General features: G+C 42.7%; 1 protein-coding gene across 1 annotated transcript in view; it reads right to left on the bottom strand.

The window, feature by feature from the left end:
* The window catches only part of NANS (N-acetylneuraminic acid synthase), a 40,263-nt gene extending 30,456 nt beyond the window's left edge, over window positions 1-9,807 (bottom strand). Inside the window, exon 1 of the mRNA XM_011939482.1 lies at window positions 9,578-9,807. The gene's annotated coding sequence lies outside the window, so the exon portion shown is untranslated. The remainder of the gene's footprint in view (window positions 1-9,577) is intronic.
* Between the last annotated feature and the right edge of the window lie 3,907 nt (window positions 9,808-13,714).

Here is a 13,714-nt window from a genome sequence, read left to right as displayed (position 1 = left end):
GAGCCCAGATCGTGCCACTGCACTCCAGCCTGTGCGACAAGAGCAAAACTCTGTCTCAGACAAATAAAAGAAAAATTTAATAGTTTTTTAAGAAAAAAAGAATTATATGGTTAAAATCAGCTTAATAAAAAGTGAATATCCAAACTGTACATATATTTTAAAAGCCTTTGTTTGTTTTCTTTTCTCTTCTTATTTTTCTGAAGGAAAATTAAAAGTTTGTTTTTTTTTTCTTCTCAGTCAACTGAATTGTTTTTCTCCATTTTGTCTTCTGGCCATTCTTGATGTCCACATGAGAGAACCTAAGATAGTTACTAACAGCCTGGGACTCCTGGGGAAAAACAGAGGAGGTGTCACAGACCCCATTCTGGGAAAAACCTCTGTTTTCCTCATGTAACCCCAGGAATTGAAGGAGGATAGAGTCTTCTCAAAATCTAAGGCTCTGTTCTGTTTTACATTACTTTACCTGACACTTTTGACTTTGGGGTGGGGAGGGGGGTGTCCAAAATTACTTTGCATTGTGAGAGAGCTTTTAGCCTTGGCGTGTAATAACCAGGTAGGAAATGTATTCTAAGGGATGGCTAATGGCAGTTACAAGGGATACTTGGCTCTTTGCACACTTGTATCAAAGAAGCATGCTCTTGACCACCTAGAGGCATGGAAACATCTCCACCCCACCCCCTCACCCCTGCTAGATATGAGACTTCCATAGGGGATGGGCTGATTTCAAAAAGAGCTGATTAGCTTTGGGTTGCCTTGCAATGAAATCCACAGTAGAAGCATTGCACTGTCTTCTCCGGTAGCATTTCCCTTCTTTTTGGGGATCCAGGATCCAGTATAAAAATGGGACCCTTAATTTTGGGGATCTGTTTTTACCTTCCAGCTGTGGCTGCTTGTTAGATTGGCTCACTCCTCTTAACCCACATCATGGGTTAAAGAAATCATTGCCAGGAGGCCTTCACTCCCCTAGAAGGGCATCATTTGTTAAGTGGTTTTTCTATGGTTTGGAGTAAAAGGGGCAATGATTAGAAATGTATCCCCCATGATAGTTTCTATAGCAGATTCTACCATAAAGTCTATGGTTCCACAACAGACTTTATCTTATGAAAGTTATGCTAAATAATGGAATTGCTCTAGATTACTTACTGGCTAAACAGAAGTATCTGTACAGGGGCTGGCACTTGTGGCCTAAGGATAAATACCTCACATGGGGCATTATAGAGATTCAGTTGTAGGGGATTAGTGAAAAGACTGCTTAGTTAAGCGAGTAGACTCTTCATCTAGCTCATTCTTTGATCTATTTAATTTTAGGTGGTTTGGTTTGTGGGGGCCCTGGATAAGGAGAACAATCCAAACATTTGGTGTTATCCTTGCGATAGTCATAATAGTAGTCTCCTTGGTGTGCTGTATTCTCTCAAAGGTTTTAAGTGTTTGCACACAGCCATCTTTAGAATGTCAAATGGGCTCTCTTCAGTTGGAATGACAAGAGATGAAAGAAATGTGCAACCATGCCAGGTGTTATGGCTCACTCCTGTAATCCCAGCACTTTGAGAGGCCAAGGCAGGTGGATCACAAGGCCATGAGTTCGAGATCAGCCTGGCCAACATAGTGAAACCCTGTCTCTACTAAAAAATACAAAAATTAACTGGGTGTGGCAGTGCCTGCCTGTAAACCCAGCTACTCAGGAGGCTGAGACATGAGAATCACTTAAACCCAGGAGGTGGATGTTGCAGTGAGCCAAGATCACACCACTGCACTCCAGCCTGGGTGACAGAGTAGACTCTGTCTCAAAAAAAGAAATGTGCAACCATGAGGACACCATAACCTATGAATGACACGCTGAGACCAGAAACCCAAAATAATGGGAACTGAGAGTAGCATTAAGGCCCTAAGTTATGGTCATGGTCTCACCTAAGTGAGAACTCTCACCTAAGTGAGAATATGACCAAAAAGGGGGAATTTTTTTAAACAAAATTAGGCGAGGCCATTGTTTTGGAATGAGCTCTAGGCCCCAAACCAAACCAAAATGGAATCGCTTGTGCTAAATGTGACATAGTGATACTAAGACTTTAAGGAACACGTAGGTCCTAGAACAAACCAGGTTTTGTTTTTCTTCTCTAAAAAGGACGTTCCAGCATAAGGAGGTACTCTACTCAGTCCTTGTTCCCACCTTGCAAAACTCACTCTTCTATTGTTTCCCAGTGGGTTTCAAGACCAAATAAGTATATTTATGCTGGGATAGTGACATCAGTGACTAAAGTTTTGGTCAATCTCTCAAAATTGAGAAAGTGACCAAAAGGGGGGAATTGTTAAATCAAGTTTAGCCTAAAGCTGCCTCCTTATATATTTTAAGTTCGGCCTAAAGGTGTTCTGTACATCATGAACTGTAACAAGTGGAGATGTAAACAGACTGTAGCCCATATCTGTGCCAATCACTGAGTTTTGGTCAATCAAATGCAGCCAACAGTTCCAACTGTGTTAAGATAAGGCAAACACTGAGATGTAAGCAATCCAGTTGCTTCTAAACCTCATTTCTGTTTTCTGTACTTCACTTTCCTTTTCTTGTCCATAAATCTTCTTCCACCACAAAGCAGGGCTGGAGTATCTATGCCTACCCTGGCTCTAAAGGCTGCCCAATTCGTGACTTGCTCATTGCTCAATTAAATGCCTTTAAATTTAATTCAGCTGAAGTTTTTCTTTTATCACCACGGCAGAGACGTTTGAACCAGAGTGACTCCATCTTGAATGGGGGCTAGATAAAATAAGGCCGAAACCTTCTGAGCTGCATTCCCATGAGATTAAAGACAGGAGATCGACACAGGGTACATGTCACAAAGACCTTGCTGATAAACAGGTTGCGATAAAGAAGTCCGCCAAAACCCACCAAAACCAAGATGGCAATGAGAGTGACCTCTGGTCATCCTCACTGTTCATTATACACTAATTATAATGTATTGGCATGCTAAAAGACACTCCCACCAGCATCATGACAGTTTAGGAATGCCATGTCAATGTCAGGAAGTTACCCTATATGGTCTAAAAGGGGGACAAACTCTCAGTTCCAGGAATTGTCCACCCCTTTCCTGGAAAATTCATGAATAACCTACCCCTTCTTCAGCATATAATTAGGAAATGACCATAAAAGCAGACAGCCAGCAGCCCTTGGGGGTGCTCTACATATGGAATAGTCATTCTTTTTTTTTTTTTTTTTTTTGAGACAGAGTCTCACTCTGTTGCCTAGGCTGGAGTGTAGTGGTGCAATCTTGGCTCACCGCAACCTCCACCTTCCAGGTTCAAGTGATTCTCCTGCCTCAGCCTCCCAAGTAGCTGGGATTACAGGCATGTGATACCACACCCAGCTAATTTTTGTATTTTTAGTAGAGATGGGGTTTCTCCATGTTGGTCAGGCTGGTTTCAAACTCCTGACCTCAGGTGACCTACCTGCCTTGGCCTCCCAAAGTGCTGGGATTACAGGCATGAGACACCGTTCCCGGCCAGAATAGCCATTCTTTTATTCCTTTACTCTTTTTTCTTTTTTTTTTCTCTCCTGAGACAGAGTCTTGCTCTGTCACCCAGGCTGGGGTGCAGTGGCATGATCTCGGCTCACTGCAACCTCCACCTCCCAGGTTCAAGCAATTCTCCTGTCTCAGCCTCCTGAGTAGTTGGAATTACAGGCACCCGCCATCACACCTAGCTAATTTTTGAATTTTTAGTAGAGACGGGGTTTCACCATGTGGCCAGACTGGTCTCGATCTCATGACCTTGTGATCCACCTGCCTCGGCTTCCCAAAATGCTGAGATTACAGGCATGAGCCACCACGCCCAGCCTATTCCTTTACTCAAGTTGAACAATTTTCAAAAGCCAAAGAAGCAGTTTATAACCTTGAAGCATTTAGCAAACCTAGTATCTGACCTGCCTAAATTAGACCAAATGTCTTTATTTTACCAATAATCTTTAAAATTGTTTTTATATCCCAAAGGTTACTAAAGTCATGTGAACTAAAAGGCATTACAGTTTTTTTCTTTCAAAATATTTAAGTGCTTATTTTTCTTCAATCCGATTAATCAGAGCTCTTTTATATAAACATCACACACAACACATATGTAACTACACAGTATATATATATATAACTACACAAAGTAAATATAACTACACAGACAGATAGATGGAAGAAGAACCAGCAGTTGTAGGATTTTTCCATTTCTTAATTGGATTACTGGCTTTAGAGTGGAGCCCTTCGAAGAACAGGGTGAGGAAAGCATGCAGTTTCTAGGGCCTAATGAGCAGGCACACCTGGAAGGTAAAATGGATTCCCCCAATATTAAGGGTTTCATTTTTAGATCAGATCTCAGATCCTAAAAGGAGAAATGCTATGGAACAAGACAGTGCAATGATTTTACCATGCATTTCATTGCAAAGCAATCCAAAGCTAACCAGTCCATTCTGTGACTAGCCCATCACCCACGAGAGTCTTATCTCTCAGCTGGGGGTGGGGGTGACATTTCCATATTTTCTTTTTTTTTTTTTAGAAGGAGTCTCACTCTGTCACCCAGGCTGGAGTGCAGTGGCATGATCTCAGCTCACTGCAACCTCCACCTTCTGGGTTCAAGCGATTCTTCTGCCTCAGCCTCCTGAGTAGCTGGGACTTCAGGCATGCCCCACCACACCTGGCTAATTTTTGTATTTTTAGTAGAGACGAGGTTTCACCATATTGGCCAGGCAGGTCTCAAACTCTTGACCTCGTGATCCGCCTGCCTTGGCCTCCCAAAGTGCTGGGATTACAGGCATAAGCCACCACGCCTGGCTCATTTCCATACTTTCTAGGTGGCCAAGAGCATGCTTCTCTGATCCAAACATGCAAAGAGCTGAGGACTCCCCCATAATTGCCATTAGCTATCCCCAAAACTATATTTCCTACCTAGCTATTACACGTTAAATTTCTCTCATAATGTGAAGTAACTTCTGATTCCCCCAAAAGTCAAAAATATCAGATAATGCAATGCAGAAAAGAACAGAGCCTTAGATTTTGAGAGGGATCTAACTGCTTCCAATTCCTGGGGTTTCACGAGAAAAACAGAGGTTTTTCCCAAAATGGGCTCTGTGGTGCCTCTTGTTTTACCCAAGGAGTCCCAGGCTGTTAGAGCTTGAATATCTGCTTTTAATTAAGCTGACTTTTAACCATAGTGCTCTTTTTAAAAAGTCCTTTTAAATTTCTTATTACCTAACTTTAGCCAGGCCAAATGGCCAACATTTTTGCTTTTAAACTTTGCCAAAAGGAACCTCATAAGTGAAACCACCAAGCCTCAACTAAGGTTATGAAATAACCACAAGTGTATGAGGTATTTTCATTTTGGGGGTTTGTTTGTTTGTTTGTTTGTTTGTTTTGAGATGGAGTTTCGCTCTTGTTGTCCAGTCTGAAGTGCAGTAACACAATCTCAGCTCACTGCAATCTTCACCTCCTGGGTTCAAGTGATTATCCTGCTTCAGCCTCCCGAGTAGCTGGGATTATAGGTGCCTACCACCACACCCGACTAATTTTTGTATTTTTAATAGAAACAGGGTTTTGCTATGTTGGCCGGGCTGGTCTCAAACTTCTGACCTCAGGTGATCCGCCTACCTCGGCCTCCCAAAGTGCTGGGATTACAGGCATGAACCAAGGTGTTTTCTTTTCTTTTTTTCTTTCTTTTTTTTTTCTGAGATGGAGTCTTGCTCCTGTCGTGCAGGCTGCAGTGCAGTGGTGCGATCTCAGCTCACTGCAGCCTCCACCTCCTGGGTTCAAGCGATTCTCCTTCCTCAGCCTCCCGAGTAGCTGGGAATATAGACATGTGCCACCACTCCTGGCTAATTTTTGTATTTTTGTAGAGACAGGGTTTCACCATGTTGGCCAGGTTGGTCTCAAACTCCTGACATCAGGTGATCCATCTGCCTCGGCCTCCCAAAGTGCTAGGATTACAGGTGTGAGCCACCACGCCCTGGCTCGCCAAGGTATTTTCAAAGAGGTAATAAGCAATTTTTATAAAACTTAGAATCTTCAAAGGCAGCTCAGAAAAAGGAAAATTTAAGAAAGGAAGTTAGAAGTTGTTTATGAAGGGGAAGAGACTCAACAAATGGTAAAGGTCACATACATATCAACCAGAAAGTATTCATTCCCTACGCTGGGATTGAACTTGGGCCACCATTATAGAATGGTGAAGCCTTCACTGCTGAGCTACAGTTTCCATTGCTCTTCCCAGATGGAGTCTAGAGCAGTCAATTTTGAGCTTCCAAAGACTTTTAACTGCTCAAGATAATTTTTATAGCTGACTATGACATGAAGCCCAAGATTCCTATTCCCTGGAAGACAGAGATCAAGAGAAAGTACCACCACGTGGTTACAAGGTCAAGCTCCCAAGGACATAAAACAAGATGGAGACCTCATTCAGTCTGTTTTGTTTTGCTTTGTTTTGTTTTGTTTTTTTTCTGTGACCCGCAGCAAGGTTTGGAACTGACCAGTTTGTCATGCTGGCTTGAACAGTGGGATTATGAAGTCCTAGGCCCACATTCTATCCTAAGGTACCCCTCTCCATTATAGAACAACACAGAAAGACTAGTCTCACACCTTACAAACCTTTTTCCCATTAATCCAAACTTTACAGAGGAGAGGAATGGTCATTTTTACCATTAATTCAACTGGTTTGCACAGAGAGAGAGAAGCCAAAAGTCTGACTGATGAGAAATCCTTACGCCTTTGCCAGCATGTCAGATTTCTGGGTTCTCTTTCCTTAAGCCCTAGCAAACCTGCTCCCCACACAATAGCTCTGGAAGTCAAGCTGCAACACAAAGGAAAATCTTTTTTTTTTTTCCTTCTGTTTCATGGAACCACAAGCAAAACCTTCTCAATTTTGTAAAATGCTGTCCAAAGGGTTTCATAGGGTAACTAAATTAACATTTTCCATTCTGACCAGAGCAAAATATGTTTGGCAAAACATAGACATTAGCCACTTTGCTTAGCACCCAATATCGAACTGGCAAGGCCCAAACATGCCCACGGTTGGCCTGTGTCATCTTTAATCCAACCTCCAACCAGGGGTTTCAATATGTGGTCTCTGGGCAAGATGGTCACCCTGAGTAACAGAAAAGATAGGAAAGAAAAAGGAGAGAAAGAAAGAAAAGCATTGCCTGTGGCAGGGTGGGGAAGGCGAGGAGCTCAGGGAGGCCAGAGAAAGGCACACTATATTAGTCTGTTTACGTGCTGCTGATGAAGACATACCTGAGACTGGGTAATGAATGTATAAAGAAAAAGAGATTTAATGGTGATATGGTTTGGCTGTGTCCCCACCCAAATCTTATCTTGAATTGTAGCTCCCATAATTCCCACATGTTGTGGGAGGGACCTGGTGGGAGATAATTGAATCATGGGGGCAGTTTCCCTCATACTGTTCTTATAGTAGTGAATAAATCTCATGAGATCTGATAGTTTTATAGGGGGTTTCCCCTTTCACTTGGCTCTCATTCTCTCAGAAAATGGAGTTTTCTTTTCTATTACATTGTCAGGCTCCAAATTTTCTGAACTTTTATATTCTATTTCCCTTTTAAAATTGAATGCTTTTGACAGCACCCAAGTCACCTCTTGAATGCTTTGCTGCTTAGAAATTTCTTCTGCCAGATACCGTAAATCATCTCCTTCAAGTTCAAAGTTCCACATATCTTGAGGGTAGGGGCAAAATGCCACCAGTCTCTTTGCTAAAACATAGCAAGAGTCACCTTTACTCCAGTTCCCAATAAGTTCTTCATCTCCATCTAAGACCACCTCAGCCTGGATTTTATTGTTTCAGTCTGGATTTTATTGTCCAAATCATTATCAGCATTTGGTCATTATCAGCCATTCAACAAGTGTCTAAGAAGTCCCAAACTTTCCCACATTTTCCTGTCTTCTTCTGAGCTCTCCAAACTGTTCCAACTTCTGCCTGTTACCCAGTTTCAAAGTCACTTCCACATTTTTGGGTATCTTTACAGCACTGGTCCACTCTACTGGTACTAATTTACTGTATTTGTCCATTTTCATGCTGCTGATAAAGACATAACCAAGACTGGGTAATTTATAAAGAAAAAGAGGTTTAACGGTCTCACAGTTCCACTTGGTGAGGGAGGCCTCACAATCATGGTGGAAGGCAAAAGGCACGTCTCACAAGGCAGCAGACAAGAGAATGAAACCAAGCAAAGGGATTTCCCCTTATAAAACCATCAAATCTCGTAAGACTTACTCACTACCATGAGAACAGTATGGGGAAAACCACCACCATGATTCAATTCTCTCCTACCAGGTCCCTCCCACAACACCTGGGAATTATGGGAGCTACAATTCAAGATGAGATTTAGTTGGGGACACAGCCAAACCGTATCACCCACCCATTGCAGTGACGCTGAATCAGAAGTTCAAGTAGTCGCTTTTTGGTCACAGAGGGACCTTTGCCAGCTGTCCCATCATCTCCCAAATTTCACCTTTGGGGAGAAAAGCTTCCCCATGTTCCAAGGTCCCGTACGTGCCTAATCCTGTCACCCACAGCTGTCAGCAAAGAGTACAAGGCAGGTTTAATTTTTTAAATCAATTAGTTGCCTAGGCTTTTTATTTGCCTTTTGTAAAGTCTTTAAATAAAAATGTGGAAATCTTTTTAAACTCTTCTGTATATCAGTTGGGCACGGTGGCTCATGTGTGTAATCCCAGCACTTTGAGAGGCCCAGGCGGGTGGGTCATGAGGTCCGGAGTTCAAGATCATCCGGGCCAATATGGCAAAACCCCCTCTCTACTAAGAATACAAAATTAGCTGAGTGTGGTGGCGCATGCCTGTAGTCCGAGATATTCTGGAGGCTGAGGCAGGAGAATTGCTTGAACCCAGGAGGCGGAGGTTGGGGTGAGCCGAGATCACGCCATTGCACTTCAGCCTGGGCAACAAGAGCGAAACTCCGTCTCAGAAAGGAAGAAAAAAAAAAAAAACCACAAACAAAAAAACTCTTCTGCATATCAACAGACATCCCTAGATGAGACTAATTAGGGAGCCCTCATTTTCAAATGCATTTCAGTACAGTTTTATTCATTTGGAATGTTCCACTTTAAGTTACGTTTAGTACGATTTCACCATTTCGGTAAGACTTTGCTGCTTCCAGGGCCCTAACACTTATGTGTATATAAGTCAGAAGAAACTCAGTTCTTCAGAAATTAAGTATCTAATTTTTATCTAAGGTACTGGGTTTGCTCTCAGGTTCCCTTGATTAACTTAACCAATGATTTCTTTCCTATGTAAGCACTCAAGAAAAATGAAACAAAGGGGTGAAAAACAAAAATCCCTGTGATTTCCAAAACCCAAATTTTACAACCCCTGCAATATTACCATTTACTACCAGTTTCTTTCTGACCCAGTCAGATGTAAGAGGCCTTAACATGATCCAAGCCGGTTAATTACCAGATCTAATTCAATCCTGGATCCAGTCCAGTTTCTGTTGTGATTTCCAAACCCAGTTCGGAACAGAAATTTCCTCAAAGAAACTCGGAGAGCTCAAAACACAAATCCATGGAGTTCTGAAATCTGACCAAGAACTTACCATGATCCCCAGCTGCTCCGAGAGATCAATGGACACAAACGGGTCTTGCAGGTACCTTGATTGTTCACTCAGCACCCCTGGGGGTCATTAGAAGCTCTACTTCAGATCCTGCTTCTGACCACATCAGATGAAAGCAAAGCTTCAGCTGAATTAAATTTAAAGGAGTTTAATTAAGAAAAGAACAATTCATGAACTGGGGAGCCTTTTGAGCCAGGCTAGGCTCAGAAACTCTAGCACAGCCATGTGGTGGAAGAAGGTTTATGGACAGAAAAAGAAAAGTGATGTACAGAAAACAGAAGTGAGGTTCAGAAACAACTGGATTGGTTACAGCTCGGCATTTGCCTTATTTGAACACAGTTTAAACAGTTGGCTACATTTGACTGGCCAAAAAAAAAAAAAAAAAAAAACTCGGTAATTGGCACAGGTGTGGGCCATAGTTTGTTTATACCTCCACTTGTTATAGTTCACGATGTACAGAAAACCCTTTAGGCTGAACTTAAAATATGTAAGGAGGCAGCTTAGGCTAAACTTGATTTAACGAGGGATATCAGAGATGACCTTGTACTGAGAGAGGATTTGACCTTGGCATGTGTAATGGTGGACGAGAGCTACAAAGTTAGGGGTGGCTGAGCACAATTTACAGGAAGTAGTCTTGGCTGTTGTTTTTTTCTCTCTTAGGAAGCTGTTGTTTAAGGATCATACTTCTAGTTTGGAGGTGCATTCTTTATTTTTATTTTTATTTTTTGGAGACAGAGTCTGCTCTGTCACCCAGGCTGGAGTGCAGTGGTGCAATCTTGGCTCACAGCAACCTCCGCCTTCTGGATTCAGGCAATTTTCCTGCCTCAACCTCTCACATAGCTGGGACTACAGGTATGCACCACCATACCCAGCTAATTTTTTGTATTTTAATAGAGACAAGGTTTCATCATGTTGCCCAGGGTGGTCTCAAACTCCTGAGCTCAGGCAATCCACCCGCCTTGGCCTCCCAAAGTGCTGTGATTATAGGTGTGAGCCACCACACTGAGCTCGGAGGTGCATTCTAAAGGGTCTTCGTCATTGCTTTTTCTCCCAAAATTAATCTCAATTTGGCTTGTCTGTGTACATTTAGGTGAGGAACTGAAGTGTTATTTTCATAGGTAAATGTGAGTTTACTCAGCACCCAAGAGAAAGAGCATTTTGCAGCCAGGCACGGTGGCTCATGCCTGTAATCCCAACACTTTGGGAAGCCAAGGCGGGCAGATCACGAAGTCAGGAGATCGAGACCATCCTAGCCAACATAGTGAAGCCCCATCTCTACTAAAAATATAAAAATTAGCTGGAGGTGGTGGCGTGTGCCTGTAATCCCAGCTACTTGGGAGGCTGAAGCAGGAGAATAGCTTGAACCAGGGAGTTGGAGGTTGCAGTGAGCCAAGATGGCGCCACTGCACTCCAGCCTGGTGACAGAGCGAGACTCCATCTAAAAAAAAAAAAAAAAAAAAAAATAAGAAAGAGCATTTTGCCCTTCCTAGCTGAAAGGCGCCCCTCGGTGACCGGGAGCCACGTGGGAGTGTCTGGAGCGTTGACCCTCATGACGTGCAACGGCCCTACAGGGAACCCTCCACCAAAATTAGTTTTAAAAAGGCTCGTCCAGGAAGGGCATATGGAAGCTGATGACTCCGCACTTTCAGCCCCATGGAGGGACTTAGACCTCCAGAGTCGGAAACTGAGACGCTAAGAGGGGCAGCAACGCCTCAGCGGAGACACACTATGGAGTCCTGCCCCCAAACAGCACACACTGACGCAGTCCACAAAAGCCCTAGGACACAGCTCAGTTCCTCCTTTTAAGAAAAAAAAAAAAAAAAAGGAAACAAATAATCTAAGAAGGCGAAGAAAACAAGAAGAGTAACCCCCTTTGGGGCCCTCTTAGTGTTATGGCACCTCTACTTGTTAGAATTTGTGTAAAATGGAAATATTACGGTCTTTGTGCACAAGACAACGATTGCATTAAAGAAAAAGAGCCCAAACGTCCATAGAATTTCTAAGTTCTCTTTTTCTCTATTTCTTTTCTGCTTACTTTAACTCTGTTACTTTTCTACTGACATAAAAACCACTGTTTGGATCCGAACTTTTTTTTTTTTTTTTTTGCAAGCCAGTAAACTTGTGTTTATCTCATGGCTAGAGTTCTGAAGTAAAAGCTATAGGATCTCTGTGTGTGTGTGTGTGTATTTAAAAGACCTTTATGATAGATTTCTATAATTTTATGTTTAACTGGCAATTAAATCAGTTTTAATTTCCCTCTAGCACACCAGACTTTTTCCTCTCTGTATTTAGAGATGTAAATTTTGCTGTCTGATTTTTCACTTAAGAGTTGCTTGCTTTAACATGCAAATTAGCCAGGCATGGTGGCTCATGCCTGTAATCCCAGCACTTTGGGAGGCTGAGATGGGCGAATCACCTGAGGTCAGGAGTTCCAGACCAGCCTGGCCAACATGGCTAAACTAAAAATACAAAAATTAGCTGGGCATGGTGGCGCATGCCTGTAATCCCAGCTACTCGGGAGGCTAAGGCGGAAGAATCACTTGAACCCAGGATGGGGAGGTTGCAGTGAGCCAGTATCGCGCCATTGCACTCCAGCCTGGGCAACACAGCAAGATTCCATCTAAAAAAAATAAAAAATGCAAATTTAGGGCTGATCGGCTGACAATTCCCTAGAGTAATGAAACAGGTTATCAAGAATTTGCAAGTCTAAATAGGGGGAAAAGAAGAGGTCTTATGAGTCTATAAGATGCACTTCTATCGGCATGCCTAATAAGTCTATGTATTTATGTGTTGTGTACACAATGTTTCACTACTAAAAATATATGAGTTCTAATTAACTGGCTTAAAGAAAAATAAAAGTGCTTAAATCAAATACTTTATCAAAAAAGAAAGACTAATCAAATGCTTTTTCAAGATTGCATGACTTAAGTAAACTCTGTTTTTTTTCTTTTTTTTTTTTTTTTTGAGAGAGTCTCGCTCTGTCTCCAGGCTGGAGTGCAGTGGTGTGATCTTGGCTCACTACAACCTCTGTCTCCCAGGTTCAAGCGATTCTTCTGCCTCAGACTCCTGAGTAGCTGGTACTACAGGTGCACACCACCATGCCCAGCTAAATTTTGTATTTTTAGTAGAGACGGGGTTTCACCATGTTGGCCAGGATGGTATCAAACTCTTGACCTCATGATCTGCCCGCCTCGGCCTCCCAAAGTGCTGGGATTACAGGCTTGAGCCACTGCACCCAGCCTAAGTAAGCTCTTTAATAAAGAAGCTGACTTTCACATTATAGGTAAAATAACATCAGAAATGTTTTAAGAATTGTTAGCATTTTCATTTGCATTTATTGATCAAGTGGTTTAGAGCTTATTCAATATCACAGTTAATCTAGGAAAACTATTAAATAATCAGGTAAATGTAATGGAATAAATGCTTGAAAAACAAACTTGTCATATAATTTAAGATCTAAGATTATTAATAGATATTAAGTGTCCAGGCAATTTTCCAATTTAAAAATTATAGTAAAACTTTTTTTTTTTTTGAGATGGAGTCTCGCACTCTTGCCCAGGCTGGAGTGCAGTGGCGCAATCTCCGCTCACTGCAAGCTCCACCTCCCGGGTTTACGCCATTCTCCTGCCTCAGCCTCACGAGTAGCTGGGACTACAGGCGCCTGCCACCAGGCCCGGCTAATTTTTTGTATTTTTAGTAGAGACGGGTTTTCTCCATGGTGGACAGGCTGGTCTCGAACTCCTGACCTCAGGTGATCTGACCTCCTCTGCCTCCCAAAGTGTTGGAATTATAGGCAGGAGCCACCGCGCCTGGCCTAAGGACATCTTTTAAAAAAAAGTTTTCCTGGCCAGGCGCGGTGGCTCACGCCTGTAATCCCAGCACTTTGGGTGGCTAAGGCAGGTGGATCACCCAAGGTCAGGAGTTTGAGACTAGCCTGGCCAACATGGCAAAACCCTGTCTCTACTAAAAATAGCAAAATTAGCCAGGCATGGTGGCACACGCCTATAATCCCAGCTACTTGGGAGGCTAAGGCAGGTGGATCACCCAAGGTCAGGAGTTCGAGACTAGCCTGGCCAACATGGCAAAACCCCGTCTTTACTAAAAAGACAAAAAATTAGC

This window comes from Colobus angolensis, unplaced genomic scaffold (assembly GCF_000951035.1).
Source record: "Colobus angolensis palliatus isolate OR3802 unplaced genomic scaffold, Cang.pa_1.0 Scaffold181, whole genome shotgun sequence".
Lineage (NCBI taxonomy): Eukaryota > Metazoa > Chordata > Mammalia > Primates > Cercopithecidae > Colobus > Colobus angolensis.
Note: the sequence above shows the minus strand (reverse complement) of the source record. Positions and strands in the feature narration are given on the sequence as shown.